This window comes from Amblyomma americanum, unplaced genomic scaffold, assembly GCF_052857255.1.
Source record: "Amblyomma americanum isolate KBUSLIRL-KWMA unplaced genomic scaffold, ASM5285725v1 scaffold_425, whole genome shotgun sequence".
Classification (NCBI taxonomy): Eukaryota; Metazoa; Arthropoda; class Arachnida; order Ixodida; family Ixodidae; genus Amblyomma; species Amblyomma americanum.
In genome coordinates, this window is record NW_027526896.1 from 112,055 (window position 1) to 125,968 (window position 13,914).

Here is a 13,914-nt window from a genome sequence, read left to right on the forward strand (position 1 = left end):
TGTAAAATCGATGGTCGTGAATCTTGCTAGTTTTGATCGAAAACGATGTATCCCGTTGTTTCGAGGCCGGAATTCAAGTTTTCGCGCTGTTCTGAGAGAAAACGATTACACCTTTCTCTCGTCTACTCTTCGACGACTTGTAAAATCGATGCTCGTGAATCTTGCTAGTTTCGATCTAAAACGATGTATCCCGTTGTTTTGAGCCGCAATACAAGTTTTCGGGTAGTTCTGAGAGAAAAAGCTTTCACATTTCTCTCGTCTACTCTTCGACGACTTGTAAAATCGATGCTCGTGAGTCTTGCTAGTTTCGATCTAACACGATGTATCCCGTTGTTTTGAGCCGGAATAGAAGTTTTCGCGCAGTTCTGAGAGAAAACGTTTACACCTATCTGTCGTCTACTCTTCGACGACTTGTAAAATCGATGCTCGTGAATCTTGCTAGTTTCGATCTAAAACGATGTATCCCGTTGTTTTGAGCCGGAATACAAGTTTTCGGGCTGTTCTGAGAGAAGACGTTTACACCCTTCTCTCGTCTACTCTTCGACAACTTGTAAAATCGATGCTCGTGAATTGTGCTAGTTTTGATCGAAAACTATGTATCCCGTTGTTTTGAGACGGAATACAAGTTTTCGCGCAGTTCTGAGAGAAAACGTTTACACCTATCTGTCGTCTACTCTTCGACGACTTGTAAAATCGATGCTCGTGAATCTTGCTAGTTTCGATCTAAAACGATGTATCCCGTTGTTTTGAGCCGGAATACATGTTTTCGCGCAGTTCTGAGAGAAAAAGTTTACACCTTTCTGTCGTCTACACTTCGACGACTTGTAAAATCGATGGTCGTGAATCTTGCTAGTTTCGATCTAAAACGATGTGTCCCGTTGTTTTGAGCCGGAATACAAGTTTTCGCGCAGTTCTGAGAGAAAACGTTTACACCTTTCTCTCGTCTACTCTTCGACGACTTGTAAAATCGATGCTCGTGAATTTTGCTAGTTTCGATCTAAAACGATGTATCCCGTTGTTTTGAGCCGGAATACAAGTTTTCGCGCAGTTCTGAGAGAAAAAGTTTACACCTTTCTGTCGTCTACACTTCGACGACTTGTAAAATCGATGGTCGTGAATCTTGCTAGTTTCGATCTAAAACGATGTATCCCTTTGATTTGAGCCGGAATACAAGTTTTCGTGCAGTTCTGAGAGAAAAAGTTTACACCTTTCTCTCGTCTACTCTTCGACAACTTGTAAAATCGATGCTCGTGAATCTTGCTAGTTTCGATCTGAAACGATGTATCCCGTTGTTTTGAGCCGCAATACAAGTTTTCGCGCAGATCTGAGAGAAAAAGTTTACACCTTTTTCTCGTCTACTATCCGACGACTTGTAAAATCGATGCTCGTGAATCTTGCTAGTTTCGATCAAAAACGATATATCCCGTTGTTTTGAGCCGGAATACAAGTTTTCGCGCAGTTCTGAGAGAACAAGTTTACACCTTTCTCTCGTCTACTCTTCGACGACTTGTAAAATCGATGGTCGTGAATCTTGCTAGTTTCGATCTAAAACGATGTTTCCCTTTGATTTGAGCCGGAATACAAGTTTTCGTGCAGTTCTGAGAGAAAAAGTTTACACCTTTCTTTCGTCTACACTTCGACGACTTGTAAAATCGATGGTCGTGAATCTTGCTAGTTTCGATCTAAAACGATGTATTGCTTTGATTTGAGCCGGAATACAAGTTTTCTTGCAGTTCTGAGAGAAAAAGTTTACACCTTTTTTTCGTCTACACTTCGACGACTTGTAAAATCGATGGTCGTGAATCTTGCTAGTTTCGATCTAAAACGATGTATCCCTTTGGTTTGAGCCGGAATACAAGTTTTCGTGCAGTTCTGAGAGAAAACGTTTACACCTTTCTTTCGTCTACACTTCGACGACTTGTAAAATCGATGGTCGTGAATCTTGCTAGTCTCGATCTAAAACGATGTATCCCTTTGATTTGAGCCGGAATACAAGTTTGTGTGCAGTTCTGAGAGAAAAAGTTTACACCTTTCTCTCGTCTACTCTTCGACAACTTGTAAAATCGATGCTCGTGAATCTTGCTAGTTTCGATCTGAAACGATGTATCCCGTTGTTTTGAGCCGCAATACAAGTTTTCGCGCAGATCTGAGAGAAAACGTTTACACCTTTCTCTCGTCTACTATCCGACGACTTGTAAAATCGATGCTCGTGAATCTTGCTAGTTTCGATCAAAAACGATATATCCCGTTGTTTTGAGCCGGAATACAAGTTTTCGCGCAGTTCTGAGAGAAAAAGTTTACACCTTTCTTTCATCTACACTTCGACGACTTGTAAAATCGATGGTCGTGAATCTTGCTAGTTTCAATCTAAAACGATGTATCCCTTTGATTTGAGCCGGAAAACAAGTTTTCGTGCAGTTCTGAGAGAAAAAGCTTTCACATTTCTCTCGTCTACTCTTCGACGACTTGTAAAATCGATGCTCGTGAATCTCGCTAGTTTCGATCTAAAACGATGTATCCCGTTGTTTTGAGCCGGAATACAAGTTTTCGCGCAGATCTGAGAGAAAAAGTTTACACCTTTCTCTCGTCTACTATCCGACGACTTGTAAAATCGATGCTCGTGAATCTTGCTAGTTTCGATCTAAAACGATGTGTCCCGTTGTTTTGAGCCGGAATACAAGTTTTCGCGCAGTTCTGAGAGAAAACGTTTACACCTTTCTCTCGTCTACTCTTCGACGACTTGTAAAATCGATGCTCGTTAATTTTGCTACTTTCGATCTAAAACGATGTATCCCGTTGTTTTGAGCCGGAATACAAGTTTTCGCGCAGTTCTGAGAGAAAAAGTTTACACCTTTCGTTCGTCTACACTTCGAAGACTTGTAAAATCGATGGTCGTGAATCTTGCTAGTTTCGATCTAAAACGATGTTTCCCTTTGATTTGAGCCGGAATACAAGTTTTCGTGCAGTTCTGAGAGAAAAAGTTTACACCTTTCTCTCGTCTACTATCCGACGACTTGTAAAATCGATGCTCGAGAATTTTGCTAGTTTCGATCTAAAACGATGTATCCAGTTGTTTTGATCCGGAATACAAGTTTTCGCGCAGTTCTGAGAGAAAAAGTTTACACCTTTCTCTCGTCTACTCTTCGACGACTTGTAAAATCGATGCTCGTGAATCTTGCTAGTTTCGATCTGAAACTATGTATCCCGTTGTTTTGAGCCGCAATACAAGTTTTCGCGCAGATCTGAGAGAAAAAGTTTACACCTTTTTCTCGTCTACTATCCGACGACTTGTAAAATCGATGCTCGTGAATCTTGCTAGTTTCGATCAAAAACGATATATCCCGTTGTTTTGAGCCGGAATACAAGTTTTCGCGCAGTTCTGAGAGAAAAAGTTTACACCTTTCTCTCGTCTACTCTTCGACGACTTGTAAAATCGATGGTCGTGAATCTTGCTAGTTTCGATCTAAAACGATGTTTCCCTTTGATTTGAGCCGGAATACAAGTTTTCGTGCAGTTCTGAGAGAAAAAGTTTACACCTTTCTCTTGTCTACTATCCGACGACTTGTAAAATCGATGCTCGTGAATTTTGCTAGTTTCGATCTAAAACGATGTATCCCGTTGTTTTGAGCCGGAATACAAGTTTTCGCGCAGTTCTGAGAGAAAAAGTTTACACCTTTCTTTCGTCTACACTTCGACGACTTGTAAAATCGATGGTCGTGAATCTTGCTAGTTTCGATCTAAAACGATGTATTGCTTTGATTTGAGCCGGAATACAAGTTTTCTTGCAGTTCTGAGAGAAAAAGTTTACACCTTTTTTTCGTCTACACTTCGACGACTTGTAAAATCGATGGTCGTGAATCTTGCTAGTTTCGATCTAAAACGATGTATCCCTTTGATTTGAGCCGGAATACAAGTTTTCGTGCAGTTCTGAGAGAAAACGTTTACACCTTTCTCTCGTCTACTATCCGACGACTTGTAAAATCGATGCTCGTGAATCTTGCTAGTTTCGATCAAAAACGATATATCCCGTTGTTTTGAGCCGGAATACAAGTTTTCGCGCAGTCCTGAGAGAAAAAGTTTACACCTTTCTTTCATCTACACTTCGACGACGTGTAAAATCGATGGTCGTGAATCTTGCTAGTTTCAATCTAAAACGATGTATCCCTTTGATTTGAGCCGGAATACAAGTTTTCGCGCAGATCTGAGAGAAAAAGTTTACACCTTTCTCTCGTCTACTATCCGACGACTTGTAAAATCGATGCTCGTGAATCTTGCTAGTTTCGATCTAAAACGATGTGTCCCGTTGTTTTGAGCCGGAATACAAGTTTTCGCGCAGTTCTGAGAGAAAATGTTTACACCTTTCTCTCGTCTACTCTTCGACGACTTGTAAAATCGATGCTCGTTAATTTTGCTACTTTCGATCTAAAACGATGTATCCCGTTGTTTTGAGCCGGAATACAAGTTTTCGTGCAGTTCTGAGAGAAAAAGCTTTCACATTTCTCTCGTCTACTCTTCGACGACTTGTAAAATCGATGCTCGTGAATCTCGCTAGTTTCGATCTAAAACAATGTATCCCGTTGTTTTGAGCCGGAATACAAGTTTTCGCGCAGATCTGAGAGAAAAAGTTTACACCTTTTTCTCGTCTACTATCCGACGACTTGTAAAATCGATGCTCGTGAATCTTGCTAGTTTCGATCAAAAACGATATATCCCGTTGTTTTGAGCCGGAATACAAGTTTTCACGCAGTTCTGAGAGAAAAAGTTTACACCTTTCTCTCGTCTACTCTTCGACGACTTGTAAAATCGATGGTCGTGAATCTTGCTAGTTTCGATCTAAAACGATGTTTCCCTTTGATTTGAGCCGGAATACAAGTTTTCGTGCAGTTCTGAGAGAAAAAGTTTACACCTTTCTTTCGTCTACACTTCGACGACTTGTAAAATCGATGGTCGTGAATCTTGCTAGTTTCGATCTAAAACGATGTATTGCTTTGATTTGAGCCGGAATACAAGTTTTCTTGCAGTTCTGAGAGAAAAAGTTTACACCTTTTTTTCGTCTACACTTCGACGACTTGTAAAATCGATGGTCGTGAATCTTGCTAGTTTCGATCTAAAACGATGTATCCCTTTGGTTTGAGCCGGAATACAAGTTTTCGTGCAGTTCTGAGAGAAAACGTTTACACCTTTCTTTCGTCTACACTTCGACGACTTGTAAAATCGATGGTCGTGAATCTTGCTAGTCTCGATCTAAAACGATGTATCCCTTTGATTTGAGCCGGAATACAAGTTTGTGTGCAGTTCTGAGAGAAAAAGTTTACACCTTTCTCTCGTCTACTCTTCGACAACTTGTAAAATCGATGCTCGTGAATCTTGCTAGTTTCGATCTGAAACGATGTATCCCGTTGTTTTGAGCCGCAATACAAGTTTTCGCGCAGTTCTGAGAGAAAACGTTTACACCTTTCTCTCGTCTACTCTTCGACGACTTGTAAAATCGATGCTCGTTAATTTTGCTACTTTCGATCTAAAACGATGTATCCCGTTGTTTTGAGCCGGAATACAAGTTTTCGCGCAGTTCTGAGAGAAAAAGTTTACACCTTTCGTTCGTCTACACTTCGAAGACTTGTAAAATCGATGGTCGTGAATCTTGCTAGTTTCGATCTAAAACGATGTTTCCCTTTGATTTGAGCCGGAATACAAGTTTTCGTGCAGTTCTGAGAGAAAAAGTTTACACCTTTCTCTCGTCTACTATCCGACGACTTGTAAAATCGATGCTCGCGAATTTTGCTAGTTTCGATCTAAAACGATGTATCCAGTTGTTTTGATCCGGAATACAAGTTTTCGCGCAGTTCTGAGAGAAAAAGTTTACACCTTTCTCTCGACTACTCTTCGACGACTTGTAAAATCGATGCTCGTGAATCTTGCTAGTTTCGATCTGAAACGATGTATCCCGTTGTTTTGAGCCGCAATACAAGTTTTCGCGCAGATCTGAGAGAAAAAGTTTACACCTTTTTCTCGTCTACTATCCGACGACTTGTAAAATCGATGCTCGTGAATCTTGCTAGTTTCGATCAAAAACGATATATCCCGTTGTTTTGAGCCGGAATACAAGTTTTCGCGCAGTTCTGAGAGAAAAAGTTTACACCTTTCTCTCGTCTACTCTTCGACGACTTGTAAAATCGATGGTCGTGAATCTTGCTAGTTTCGATCTAAAACGATGTTTCCCTTTGATTTGAGCCGGAATACAAGTTTTCGTACAGTTCTGAGAGAAAAAGTTTACACCTTTCTCTTGTCTACTATCCGACGACTTGTAAAATCGATGCTCGTGAATTTTGCTAGTTTCGATCTAAAACGATGTATCCCGTTGTTTTGAGCCGGAATACAAGTTTTCGCGCAGTTCTGAGAGAAAAAGTTTACACCTTTCTTTCGTCTACACTTCGACGACTTGTAAAATCGATGGTCGTGAATCTTGCTAGTTTCGATCTAAAACGATGTATTGCTTTGATTTGAGCCGGAATACAAGTTTTCTTGCAGTTCTGAGAGAAAAAGTTTACACCTTTCTTTCATCTACACTTCGACGACTTGTAAAATCGATGGTCGTGAATCTTGCTAGTTTCAATCTAAAACGATGTATCCCTTTGATTTGAGCCGGAAAACAAGTTTTCGTGCAGTTCTGAGAGAAAAAGCTTTCACATTTCTCTCGTCTACTCTTCGACGACTTGTAAAATCGATGCTCGTGAATCTCGCTAGTTTCGATCTAAAACGATGTATCCCGTTGTTTTGAGCCGGAATACAAGTTTTCGCGCAGATCTGAGAGAAAAAGTTTACACCTTTCTCTCGTCTACTATCCGACGACTTGTAAAATCGATGCTCGTGAATCTTGCTAGTTTCGATCTAAAACGATGTGTCCCGTTGTTTTGAGCCGGAATACAAGTTTTCGCGCAGTTCTGAGAGAAAACGTTTACACCTTTCTCTCGTCTACTCTTCGACGACTTGTAAAATCGATGCTCGTTAATTTTGCTACTTTCGATCTAAAACGATGTATCCCGTTGTTTTGAGCCGGAATACAAGTTTTCGCGCAGTTCTGAGAGAAAAAGTTTACACCTTTCGTTCGTCTACACTTCGAAGACTTGTAAAATCGATGGTCGTGAATCTTGCTAGTTTCGATCTAAAACGATGTTTCCCTTTGATTTGAGCCGGAATACAAGTTTTCGTGCAGTTCTGAGAGAAAAAGTTTACACCTTTCTCTCGTCTACTATCCGACGACTTGTAAAATCGATGCTCGCGAATTTTGCTAGTTTCGATCTAAAACGATGTATCCAGTTGTTTTGATCCGGAATACAAGTTTTCGCGCAGTTCTGAGAGAAAAAGTTTACACCTTTCTCTCGTCTACTCTTCGACGACTTGTAAAATCGATGCTCGTGAATCTTGCTAGTTTCGATCTGAAACGATGTATCCCGTTGTTTTGAGCCGCAATACAAGTTTTCGCGCAGATCTGAGAGAAAAAGTTTACACCTTTTTCTCGTCTACTATCCGACGACTTGTAAAATCGATGCTCGTGAATCTTGCTAGTTTCGATCAAAAACGATATATCCCGTTGTTTTGAGCCGGAATACAAGTTTTCGCGCAGTTCTGAGAGAAAAAGTTTACACCTTTCTCTCGTCTACTCTTCGACGACTTGTAAAATCGATGGTCGTGAATCTTGCTAGTTTCGATCTAAAACGATGTTTCCCTTTGATTTGAGCCGGAATACAAGTTTTCGTACAGTTCTGAGAGAAAAAGTTTACACCTTTCTCTTGTCTACTATCCGACGACTTGTAAAATCGATGCTCGTGAATTTTGCTAGTTTCGATCTAAAACGATGTATCCCGTTGTTTTGAGCCGGAATACAAGTTTTCGCGCAGTTCTGAGAGAAAAAGTTTACACCTTTCTTTCGTCTACACTTCGACGACTTGTAAAATCGATGGTCGTGAATCTTGCTAGTTTCGATCTAAAACGATGTATTGCTTTGATTTGAGCCGGAATACAAGTTTTCTTGCAGTTCTGAGAGAAAAAGTTTACACCTTTTTTTCGTCTACACTTCGACGACTTGTAAAATCAATGGTCGTGAATCTTGCTAGTTTCGATCTAAAACGATGTATCCCTTTGATTTGAGCCGGAATACAAGTTTTCGTGCAGTTCTGAGAGAAAACGTTTACACCTTTCTCTCGTCTACTATCCGACGACTTGTAAAATCGATGCTCGTGAATCTTGCTAGTTTCGATCAAAAACGATATATCCCGTTGTTTTGAGCCGGAATACAAGTTTTCGCGCAGTTCTGAGAGAAAAAGTTTACACCTTTCTTTCATCTACACTTCGACGACGTGTAAAATCGATGGTCGTGAATCTTGCTAGTTTCAATCTAAAACGATGTATCCCTTTGATTTGAGCCGGAATACAAGTTTTCGCGCAGATCTGAGAGAAAAAGTTTACACCTTTCTCTCGTCTACTATCCGACGACTTGTAAAATCGATGCTCGTGAATCTTGCTAGTTTCGATCTAAAACGATGTGTCCCGTTGTTTTGAGCCGGAATACAAGTTTTCGCGCAGTTCTGAGAGAAAACGTTTACACCTTTCTCTCGTCTACTCTTCGACGACTTGTAAAATCGATGCTCGTTAATTTTGCTACTTTCGATCTAAAACGATGTATCCCGTTGTTTTGAGCCGGAATACAAGTTTTCGTGCAGTTCTGAGAGAAAAAGCTTTCACATTTCTCTCGTCTACTCTTCGACGACTTGTAAAATCGATGCTCGTGAATCTCGCTAGTTTCGATCTAAAACGATGTATCCCGTTGTTTTGAGCCGGAATACAAGTTTTCGCGCAGATCTGAGAGAAAAAGTTTACACCTTTCTCTCGTCTACTATCCGACGACTTGTAAAATCGATGCTCGTGAATTTTGCTAGTTTCGACCTAAAACGATGTGTCCCGTTGTTTTGAGCCGGAATACAAGTTTTCGCGCAGTTCTGAGAGAAAAAGTTTACACCTTTCTCTCGTCTACTCTTCGACGACTTGTAAAATCGATGCTCGTTAATTTTGCTACTTTCGATCTAAAACGATGTATCCCGTTGTTTTGAGCCGGAATACAAGTTTTCGCGCAGTTCTGAGAGAAAAAGTTTACACCTTTCGTTCGTCTACACTTCGAAGACTTGTAAAATCGATGGTCGTGAATCTTGCTAGTTTTGATCTAAAACGATGTTTCCCTTTGATTTGAGCCGGAATACAAGTTTTCGTGCAGTTCTGAGAGAAAAAGTTTACACCTTTCTCTCGTCTACTATCCGACGACTTGTAAAATCGATGCTCGCGAATTTTGCTAGTTTCGATCTAAAACGATGTATCCAGTTGTTTTGATCCGGAATACAAGTTTTCGCGCATTTCTGAGAGAAAAAGTTTACACCTTTCTCTCGTCTACTCTTCGACGACTTGTAAAATCGATGCTCGTGAATTTTGCTAGTTTCGATCTAAAACGATGTATCCCGTTGTTTTGAGCCGGAATACAAGTTTTCGCGCAGTTCTGAGAGAAAAAGTTTACACCTTTCTTTCGTCTACACTTCGACGACTTGTAAAATCGATGGTCGTGAATCTTGCTAGTTTCGATCTTAAACGATGTATTGCTTTGATTTGAGCCGGAATACAAGTTTTCTTGCAGTTCTGAGAGAAAAAGTTTACACCTTTCTTTCGTGTACACTTCGACGACTTGTAAAATCGATGGTCGTGAATCTTGCTAGTTTCGATCTAAAACGATGTATCCCTTTGATTTGAGCCGGAATACAAGTTTTCGTGCAGTTCTGAGAGAAAACGTTTACACCTTTCTTTCGTCTACACTTCGACGACTTGTAAAATCGATGGTCGTGAATCTTGCTAGTTTCGATCTAAAACGATGTATCCCTTTGATTTGAGCCGGAATACAAGTTTTCGTGCAGTTCTGAGAGAAAAAGTTTACACCTTTCTCTCGTCTACTCTTCGACAACTTGTAAAATCGATGCTCGTGAATCTTGCTAGTTTCGATCTGAAACGATGTATCCCGTTGTTTTGAGCCGCAATACAAGTTTTCGCGCAGATCTGAGAGAAAACGTTTACACCTTTCTCTCGTCTACTATCCGACGACTTGTAAAATCGATGCTCGTGAATCTTGCTAGTTTCGATCAAAAACGATATATCCCGTTGTTTTGAGCCGGAATACAAGTTTTCGCGCAGTTCTGAGAGAAAAAGTTTACACCTTTCTCTCGTCTACTATCCGACGACTTGTAAAATCGATGCTCGTGAATCTTGCTAGTTTCGATCTAAAACGATGTGTCCCGTTGTTTTGAGCCGGAATACAAGTTTTCGCGCAGTTCTGAGAGAAAACGTTTACACCTTTCTCTCGTCTACTCTTCGACGACTTGTAAAATCGATGCTCGTGAATTTTGCTACTTTCGATCTAAAATGATGTATCCCGTTGGTTTGAGCCGGAATACAAGTTTTCGCGCAGTTATGAGAGAAAAAGTTTACACCTTTCGTTCGTCTACACTTCGAAGACTTGTAAAATCGATGGTTGTGAATCTTGCTAGTTTCGATCTAAAACGATGTTTTCCTTTGATTTGAGCCGGAATACAAGTTTTCGTGCAGTTCTGAGAGAAAAAGTTTACACCTTTCTCTCGTCTACTATCCGACGACTTGTAAAATCGATGCTCGCGAATTTTGCTAGTTTCGATCTAAAACGATGTATCCAGTTGTTTTGATCCGGAATACAAGTTTTCGCGCAGTTCTGAGAGAAAAAGTTTACACCTTTCTCTCGTCTACTCTTCGACGACTTGTAAAATCGATGCTCGTGAATTTTGCTAGTTTCGATCTAAAACGATGTATCCCGTTGTTTTGAGCCGGAATACAAGTTTTCGCGCAGTTCTGAGAGAAAAAGTTTACACCTTTCTTTCGTCTACACTTCGACGACTTGTAAAATCGATGGTCGTGAATCTTGCTAGTTTCGATCTAAAACGATGTATTGCTTTGATTTGAGCCGGAATACAAGTTTTCTTGCAGTTCTGAGAGAAAAAGTTTACACCTTTCTTTCGTCTACACTTCGACGACTTGTAAAATCGATGGTCGTGAATCTTGCTAGTTTCGATCTAAAACGATGTATCCCTTTGATTTGAGCCGGAATACAAGTTTTCGTGCAGTTCTGAGAGAAAACGTTTACACCTTTCTTTCGTCCACACTTCGACGACTTGTAAAATCGATGGTCGTGAATCTTGCTAGTTTCGATCTAAAACGATGTATCCCTTTGATTTGAGCCGGAATACAAGTTTTCGTGCAGTTCTGAGAGAAAAAGTTTACACCTTTCTCTCGTCTACACTTCGAAGACTTGTAAAATCGATGGTCGTGAATCTTGCTAGTTTCGATCTAAAACGATGTTTCCCTTTGATTTGAGCCGGAATACAAGTTTTCCTGCAGTTCTGAGAGAAAAAGTTTACACCTTTCTCTCGTCTACTATCCGACGACTTGTAAAATCGATGCTCGCGAATTTTGCTAGTTTCGATCTAAAACGATGTATCCAGTTGTTTTGATCCGGAATACAAGTTTTCGCGCAGTTCTGAGAGAAAATGTTTACACCTTTCTCTCGTCTACTCTTCGACGACTTGTAAAATCGATGCTCGTGAATTTTGCTAGTTTCGATCTAAAACGATGAATCCCGTTGTTTTGAGCCGGAATACAAGTTTTCGCGCAGTTCTGAGAGAAAAAGTTTACACCTTTCTCTCGTCTACTCTTCGACGACTTGTAAAATCGATGCTCGTTAATTTTGCTACTTTCGATCTAAAACGATGTATCCCGTTGTTTTGAGCCGGAATACAAGTTTTCGCGCAGTTCTGAGAGAAAAAGTTTACACCTTTCGTTCGTCTACACTTCGAAGACTTGTAAAATCGATGGTCGTGAATCTTGCTAGTTTTGATCTAAAACGATGTTTCCCTTTGATTTGAGCCGGAATACAAGTTTTCGTGCAGTTCTGAGAGAAAAAGTTTACACCTTTCTCTCGTCTACTATCCGTCGACTTGTAAAATCGATGCTCGCGAATTTTGCTAGTTTCGATCTAAAACGATGTATCCAGTTGTTTTGATCCGGAATACAAGTTTTCGCGCATTTCTGAGAGAAAAAGTTTACACCTTTCTCTCGTCTACTCTTCGACGACTTGTAAAATCGATGCTCGTGAATTTTGCTAGTTTCGATCTAAAACGATGTATCCCGTTGTTTTGAGCCGGAATACAAGTTTTCGCGCAGTTCTGAGAGAAAAAGTTTACACCTTTCTTTCGTCTACACTTCGACGACTTGTAAAATCGATGGTCGTGAATCTTGCTAGTTTCGATCTTAAACGATGTATTGCTTTGATTTGAGCCGGAATACAAGTTTTCTTGCAGTTCTGAGAGAAAAAGTTTACACCTTTCTTTCGTGTACACTTCGACGACTTGTAAAATCGATGGTCGTGAATCTTGCTAGTTTCGATCTAAAACGATGTATCCCTTTGATTTGAGCCGGAATACAAGTTTTCGTGCAGTTCTGAGAGAAAACGTTTACACCTTTCTTTCGTCTACACTTCGACGACTTGTAAAATCGATGGTCGTGAATCTTGCTAGTTTCGATCTAAAACGATGTATCCCTTTGATTTGAGCCGGAATACAAGTTTTCGTGCAGTTCTGAGAGAAAAAGTTTACACCTTTCTCTCGTCTACTCTTCGACAACTTGTAAAATCGATGCTCGTGAATCTTGCTAGTTTCGATCTGAAACGATGTATCCCGTTGTTTTGAGCCGCAATACAAGTTTTCGCGCAGATCTGAGAGAAAACGTTTACACCTTTCTCTCGTCTACTATCCGACGACTTGTAAAATCGATGCTCGTGAATCTTGCTAGTTTCGATCAAAAACGATATATCCCGTTGTTTTGAGCCGGAATACAAGTTTTCGCGCAGTTCTGAGAGAAAAAGTTTACACCTTTCTCTCGTCTACTATCCGACGACTTGTAAAATCGATGCTCGTGAATCTTGCTAGTTTCGATCTAAAACGATGTGTCCCGTTGTTTTGAGCCGGAATACAAGTTTTCGCGCAGTTCTGAGAGAAAACGTTTACACCTTTCTCTCGTCTACTATCCGACGACTTGTAAAATCGATGCTCGCGAATTTTGCTAGTTTCGATCTAAAACGATGTATCCAGTTGTTTTGATCCGGAATACAAGTTTTCGCGCAGTTCTGAGAGAAAAAGTTTACACCTTTCTCTCGTCTACTCTTCGACGACTTGTAAAATCGATGCTCGTGAATTTTGCTAGTTTCGATCTAAAACGATGTATCCCGTTGTTTTGAGCCGGAATACAAGTTTTCGCGCAGTTCTGAGAGAAAAAGTTTACACCTTTCTTTCGTCTACACTTCGACGACTTGTAAAATCGATGGTCGTGAATCTTGCTAGTTTCGATCTAAAACGATGTATTGCTTTGATTTGAGCCGGAATACAAGTTTTCTTGCAGTTCTGAGAGAAAAAGTTTACACCTTTCTTTCGTCTACACTTCGACGACTTGTAAAATCGATGGTCGTGAATCTTGCTAGTTTCGATCTAAAACGATGTATCCCTTTGATTTGAGCCGGAATACAAGTTTTCGTGCAGTTCTGAGAGAAAACGTTTACACCTTTCTTTCGTCCACACTTCGACGACTTGTAAAATCGATGGTCGTGAATCTTGCTAGTTTCGATCTAAAACGATGTATCCCTTTGATTTGAGCCGGAATACAAGTTTTCGTGCAGTTCTGAGAGAAAAAGTTTACACCTTTCTCTCGTCTACACTTCGAAGACTTGTAAAATCGATGGTCGTGAATCTTGCTAGTTTCGATCTAAAACGATGTTTCCCTTTGATTTGAGCCGGAATACAA